Consider the following 7,612-nt stretch of genomic DNA (forward strand, 5'->3'; position numbering starts at 1 on the left):
AGACATAGAGAGATAGTGACTAACTTCTGTAACTTATAGTACTTTTTAAGTATTGCACTGTACTGCTACTGTAAAACAACTAATTCCATGACATTATCCAGTGATAATAAACCTGATTCTGATTGTTTTTCATGGAAACCAATGTATATAGAATTAGTGGGTGTCTGGTTGTATCAAACCTAACAAATTATCAAGGCATGCCAATGCTGGTGACTGACATCAAATAAGACAGACGCTGCAGTACAAATATCAAAACATCAATCCTGGGTAGTTTGAAAACAAGACTGATGGTGATTGTGGGATGTATTTCTCTGTTGTATGAGGCTGAGGCAGACAGAGCAGGAAAGATGACTTGATGCAATTACTTTGGAGAAGGTGTTTGCTGAAGAAATTTCCTTCCTTTTGTTCCGTAATCAAGTCAGTCTGAACATGGAGATCAGCCTGGCAGCAGAGTAGCTGACTGGCAGTGAACACACGAGGCTTTTCTTAGTGTTGCTGCCCAACTTCTTTGATATTTGGCAGAAATAATCCTTCAGTCTCAGTTAATCCTACACAAAATCCATCAACTCAGTTGAATTCAGCGAAGTATCCTCACTCAGCTTGAGGCTCTTGGGCAAATGTTATGAAGGCGTCAGGGGTAGCACAAGAACTGTTTGACGAAGAACATCACCTTCCTGTTGGACATCCACAATAACCTGAGCCAAACAGTTTTCCTGGAATTGGTTACATTTCCCGACGGGGCCTGTCAAAGGGTTAGAATGTCTTGCCATTTTCTGGGTTGCAGTGAAATTCTCCTTGGCCTTTATCTAGTCATAGTAGTAGAGCAAAGCGCACTCTTGAAAAAAAAGCTGCCTTGCTCCTGTTTGACCACCTGCCCATTTCTTGTGTAAACCTGCAACCAGACAGCAGAGCTGGGAGAAATTTAGGGCTGCTGCATAATTCTTGTGCACAGAATCAGTATCAAGTTTATTATCACTGACATATCTTGTGAAGTTTGCTGTTTTGCGGCGACAGAACAGTGCAATACTGGTTCCTTAAGGTAGTTATAGCTGGGGGTGGTAATGGGGCAAGCTCCCTCTACCTATTAAATATTCCCAATGGCATGCTCCTCAAATAGCCTCTGTCAATAAAGTCCAGCTCCTAGCCTTCATGTGCAGCTTTAGCGACCAAGCCCAGTGAAACCAGGCTTTCTACTGACAGGAGGAGGGGCAAAGGTGAGTTATTAGCACCTTAAAAACAGTCGCTGCGGGCAGATGGGGCTCATCACCATGGTTGGCAGCTCACCTAGGAGAAGGAAAAATCTGATCTCAAACCTCCACTGCCTTGCGGCTATACCCACTCATGGGGTAGGCCTCGGGAGAAAACCCCGAGGGAAAAATCCGGAGCTGGAGTCCCCAAGGCAGTCCTACATGGAGTTCAATGCTGACTGGCAACTTCTGCAAAGCTACTGTATCGATCTCTGTCGTTCCTACGGGTTCATCAGATGCATGGAGAGGGGGGAGCTTGCTCTCCATATCATACTGCCCAGACATGCGTATCTAGGCAGCTAGGACACAATAGCCATGGGCAACTCTGACCGAGGGGAGGCCCTCACCTCAGTGCAATACATAAAATTTACCATAAATTACCCATAAGAAATAAGACCATAAGATGTAGGAGCAAAATTAGGCCATTTAGCCCATTGAGTCTGTTCTACCATTTCATCATGGTTGATTCAGTTTTCCTCTCAGCCCGAACCTCCTGACTTCTCCCTGTATCCCTTCATACCTTGACTAATCAAGAAACTAGTAACCTCTGCTTTAAATAAAACATAAACACTTGGCCTCCACAGTTGCCTGTTGCAAAGAATTACATAGGTTCACCACTCTATCTAAACAAATTCCTCCTCATCTCCGTTCTAAAAGTACACCCCTCTATTCTGAGGCTGTATTTTCTGGTTTTAGACTCTCCCACCATAGGAAGCATCCTCTCCACGTCCACTCTATCAAGGACTTTCACCATTTAATAGATTTCAATTAAGTCACTCCTCATTCTTCTGAATTATAGTGACAACAGGCCCATCAAACACTCTTCTTATGATAAGCCATTCAATACTGGAATCATTTTTGTAAACTCTTTTGAACCTCTCCACTTTCAGCACATCTTTTCTAAGATAAGGGGCCCAAAACTGCTTACAATACTCCAGGTGAGACTTCACCAGGGCTTTATAAAGTCTCAGCATTACATCCTGGCTTTTATATTTTAGTCCTCTTGAAATGAATGCTAACACTGCATTTGCCTTCCTCACCATAGACTCAGCATGCACATTACCCTTTACAGAATCCTGACAAGGAGACGCAAGTCCCTTTGTGCCTCAGTGTTTTGTATTTTCTCTCCATTTAGAAAATAATCAATCCTTTCATTTATTTTACCGAAGTGCATGACCATACACTTCCCAACACTGTTTTCAATCTGCCATTTCTTTGTCCAAGCTTCTAATCTGTCTAAATCGTTCTGTAGCTGCTCTACTTCCTCCGAACTACCTGTCCTTTCACTTATCTTCATATCATCTGCAAACTTTGGAACAAAGCCATCAATTCTATCACCTGAATCATTGACATAACATAATAAGAATCGTTCCCAACACAGACCCCTGTGGAACATCACTAGTCACCAGCAGCCAGCCAGAAAAGGCTCCCTTCACTCCCACTCTTTGCCTCCTGCCAATCATCCATTGCTTTATCCATTCTAGAATCTTTCCTGTGATACCAAGGGCTCGTAGACTGTTAAACAGCCATATGTGCGGCACTTTATCAAAGACCTTCTGAAAATCCATGTGCACATCAACCAATTTTCCTGCTTGTTATTTCTTCAAAGAATTCCAAAAGATTTGTCAGGCAAGATTTTCCTTGAGGAAACCATGCTGATTACAGCCTATCTTATCATGTGCCTCGAAGTGCCCTAAGACCTCATCCTTAATAATCAACAACATCTTCCTATCTACTGAGGTCAGACTAACTGGCCTATAGTTTCCTTTCTTCTGCTTCTCCCCCTTCTTGGAGAGTGTAGTGACATTGCAATTTTCCAGTCTTCTGAAACCATTCCAGAACTTAGTGATTCCTGAAAGATAACTACTAATGCCTCCACAATGCCTTTATCTCAGCTACCACTTTCAGTACCCTGGGACGTACACCATCTGGTCCAGGTGACTTATCTACCTTCAGATCTTTCAATTTCCAAAGAACCTTCTCTCTAGTTCACACACTCCATGACCCCGATACCTGGAACTTCCACCCTACTGTTAGATAGATAGATAGATAGACAGACAGACATACTTTATTGATCCCGAGGGAAATTGGGTTTCGTTACAGTTGCACCAACCAAGAATAGAGTATAAATATAGCAATATAAAACCATAAATAATTAAATCATATGTAAATTATGTCAGATGGAAATAAGTTAGTGTCTTCCACAGTGAAGACTGATGCAAAATACTTCCTCAGTTCATCTGCCATTTCATTGTCCCCTATTACTACCTCTCTAGCGTCGTTTTCCAGCAGCCAAATATCCACTGCACTTCTCTTTTACACTACACATTTCTGAAGAAACTTCTGGTGTCCTCTTTGATATTATTGGCTAGCTTACTTTCATATTTCATCTTTATCTTCTTAATGACTTTTTAAGTTGCCTTCTATCAGTTTTTAAAAGCTTCCCAAACTCCTAACTTCTCACTATATTTTGCTCTATATATTTATGCCCTCTCTTTGGCTTTTATGTTGGCTTTGATTTCTCGTTAGCCACGTTTGTGTCATCTATCCTTTAGAATACTTGTTCCTCTTTGGGATGTATATATCCTGTGCCTTCCGAATTGCTTTCAGAAATTCCAGCCATTGTTGCTCTGCCGTCATCCCTGTCAGTTTTCTTTTCCAATCAATTCTGGCCATCTCCTCTCTCATGTCTCTGTAATTCCCTTTACTCCACTATAATACTAATACCTCCGACTTTAGCTTCTCCTTCTCAAATTTCAGGGTGAATTTGATTACATCATGATCACTTCCCCTAAGGGTTCTTTTACCTTCCGCTCCCTAATCAATTCTGGTTGATTGCACAACACCCAACAACACCCAAACCAGAATAGTTGATTCCCCAGTGAGCTCAACCACGAGCTGCTCTATAAAGCCATCTCATAGGCACTCTAGAAATTGCCCCTCCTGGAATCCAGCACCAGCCTGATTTTCCTAATCTACCTACCTGCATATTGAAGTCCTTCATGACTATTGTAACACCTCCCTTTTGGCATGCATTTTCTATCTCCCATTGTAACTTGCAGACCATATCCTTACTACTGTTTGGGGGTCTGTATACAACTCCCATTAGGGTATTTTTACCCTTGCACTAGCTCTATCCACGATAATTCAACACCTTCCGACCCTATATAACCTCTTTCTAATGATTGGATTTTATTTTTTGTTACCAACAGAGCAACACCACCCCCTTTGCCTTCCTGCCTTTCCTTTTGATACAACGTGTATCCTTCGACATTAAACTCAGCTATAATCTTCTTTCAGCCATGATTCAGTGATGCCTACAACATCATAATCTGCTAACCTGCAACTGAGCTGCAAGTTCATCTACCGTATTCCGTATACTGCACACATTCAAATATTCACTTTCGCATTCAGTCCTGTACTCACCCTTTTTGATTTTGTCCACCTTTTACATTGCAACTCATTCTGTTAACTGCAATTTTGCCCCCATCAACAGCCTCTCCTCACTACTCATTGCCCGTTTGTAAACCAGCTACCTCACCTTCTGTACTATTATCCGCCTTTCCTATGATACCTCTATGATACATCTAAAATGTAGATAAATTGTGCAAAAATAGTGAGGTAATGTTTATAGATTCATGCACCATTCAGAAGTCCGATACCAGAAGAAGCTGTTCCAAAAAAGTTATGTCTTCAGGCTCCAGTACCTCTTCTCTGATGGTTACAACCAATTCTCATGCATAAAAGTAGAAAATGGCCAAAATACCCGAGAAAATATTCAAAATAAATTTTATTATCACAGCACATATATGGCACCACATACAGCCATGAGATTCATTTTTGATGAGAGAACATTTGTGGTGTGAGAAAAACAATTTACATTTCGGATAAATGACCTTTAATCAGTGGTCACTGACCTGAAGCATTAACTCTGTTGCTCTCACCCTAGGTGCCGACTGCCCGGCTGAGTGCTTCCTGTTTTTATTTCAGATTTCAAGCACAAATTATTTCTGTGCTTTTCAATAACTTACTGTGTTACTTGTACCACTTCCACTATTTCTTCCCAGGCAAAAAAAAACCTCCTTAATGGTATTGGGTTGGCAGCAATAATGTCCGCCTTCAGAAGCGACTTGCAAGTTAGTAAAAGTCCAGGAATGATTACAGTTGAAATCTGTATATAATTTGTGCATTTGCATGACGTTACCATTCCCGTTCCTGTTCCTTTACAGAGCTGTTAACTCAGTTATTTGAATGTTAAAATAGTTATCAGTTATGAATACTACAGCATGGATTTTTCAGGCCTTTCTCATTTTGTGTTGGGCTCGTGGCCAAGTGGTTAAGGTGTTCGTCTAGTGATCTGAAGGTCGCTAGTTCGAGCCTCAGCTGTGGCAAAATACTCGAGTATTTGTGTACTTCAGTACTTGTGTCCTTGAGCAAGGTACGTAATCACACATTACTCTAGTGTCTGTGCAAGGAGTGGCGCCCCACAGACTTCCAATCTGCGCCTTGCAAGGCATGAAAATGCCCGACCCCGGCCTCTCATGGTCTGAACCGACATTCCCTCCCCTCCTACCTATATACATAAAAACATGTCCTCAAGCATTCACCAAGCCCTCAAATGTAAATACAGAAATGCTTTGAATGAATTAAATCATGTACACAAAATATTTTCAATTCATCAATGTGATTGTGCACAACACTTTTCGTTAATTCTCCACAAAAACTCAATCATCCACCCAACTAATGAAAATACTCCATCATTGTTGGTTGTTTCAAGTTCAACAACTCTGTCCCAAAAACTCCATTCTCTCTCTGCTATTATTTCAAACACCCAACAACACAGCAAACTGGAAGTACAACAGTGTCATCATTTCCTGCACTGCACAAATCTTAACAAATTTATTGCAACCAACATAAAGGACTGCCACCCATCCAGGCCAAGTTCGCTTCTCGCCACTTCCATCAAGAAGGTGGTACAGAAGCCTCAGGACTCACACCATCAGGTTTAGGAACAGTTATTACTTCTCAGCCACCAGGCTCTTGAATCAAAGGGGATAACTTCATACAGCTTCACTTGCCTCATCACTGAACTGTTTCCATGCCCTATGGACTCACTTCCAAGGACTCTTTGTTGCATTTCCTCGATTTTTATTGCTTTTTTTTTCTCTTTTGTATTTGCACAGTTTCTTGTCTTTTGTACATTGATTGTTTGTCCGCCCTATTGAGTGCAGTATTTCAGTGATTGTATTATGGTTCTTGCATTTAATGAAAATGCCCGTAAGAAACTGAATCTTAGGGTTGCATATGGTGACAAACACATACCTTGATAAAGAACTTACTTTGAACTTAAAAAAAAAACAATCAAGCCAATCATGATGGAGCAGACTAGAGGGGTCAAGTGGCCTAATTCTGCTCCCCTATCTTATGGGTCTTCACTGCACATGGCAATTTATTTATTATTTCGAGACACAGCACGTTAACATGGCCTTCGAGCCCAACAAGCCTATGTGTAATCTTTGGAATGTGGGAGGAAACCAGAGCTGCTGGAAGAAACCTAATAGTGACAGAGAGAATGTACAAACTCCTTACAGACAGCATCAGGAATTGAACCTAGGTTGCTGGTACTATAATAATGTTATACTATCTGCTATGCTACTGCGCCTCCCAGCTTCGACACATCCAGAGACGTTCAACCAAAGCTTTCAAATGAAGTTGTTACTCTTTCTTACACTAACTGTAATGGTGCATGGGACAGAAAGTACGTATGCACGCTTACCCCAAGCTTCACAGGTTCTGCTGTACACCCAGTCAAAAGCACCGCTTGCGGACGCTGCTCATGTTAATCCAAAGAGCCTGTAAAAAGAAGCACAAAATGTTAAGGCAGAACAGATTTTTTTTAAAGAAAGTAACTCAGTTATTTACCCCCAGTGGAAGATGATTTCTAGGTGAGCTGCCAGTTTCTGTTAGAAATCTACCTCCTGGATATCAGAAATCTCCAAGAGAGTGATGGGGAAATAAAATGCCAAATGTACTGACATTAGCATTTAGTTAATAGATCTGTTTTTTGACATTTCCCTCCCCACTTCTCCTTCTGCTGTAACACGGGGAGTTTCATGATGAATTGGAAGCCATCTCTCTTCTCCTTTACTGTCACTCTCTAATTAATGGACCATGCAGTTTCATCTTTCCTCCCACTTAAAAAGATGTCCATAGTGCAGCAATCACATCTGCACTGTATATCTATCACTGGAACTTAGATTCATCCTAAGGGATGCCTTTGCAAGCTCACAAAAATGAAAAAAAAATTCTGCTCCAAACCAGTCTTGTATCCAGAATCTAAGTACATTTTCCTCATGTTCAATGTC

The 7,612-nt window shown here is 41.2% G+C and overlaps 1 protein-coding gene across 11 annotated transcripts in view; it reads right to left on the bottom strand.

Moving 5' to 3' along the window:
* nrcama (neuronal cell adhesion molecule a) overlaps positions 1-7,105 on the bottom strand; it is a 257,866-nt gene extending 250,761 nt beyond the window's left edge. For all 11 annotated transcript variants that reach the window (XM_063058228.1, XM_063058227.1, XM_063058233.1 and 8 more), the window contains exon 1: positions 7,024-7,105. The gene's annotated coding sequence lies outside the window, so the exon portion shown is untranslated. The remainder of the gene's footprint in view (positions 1-7,023) is intronic.
* Positions 7,106-7,612: the final 507 nt, after the last annotated feature.

This window comes from Mobula hypostoma, chromosome 9 (genome assembly GCF_963921235.1).
Source record: "Mobula hypostoma chromosome 9, sMobHyp1.1, whole genome shotgun sequence".
Lineage (NCBI taxonomy): Eukaryota > Metazoa > Chordata > Chondrichthyes > Myliobatiformes > Myliobatidae > Mobula > Mobula hypostoma.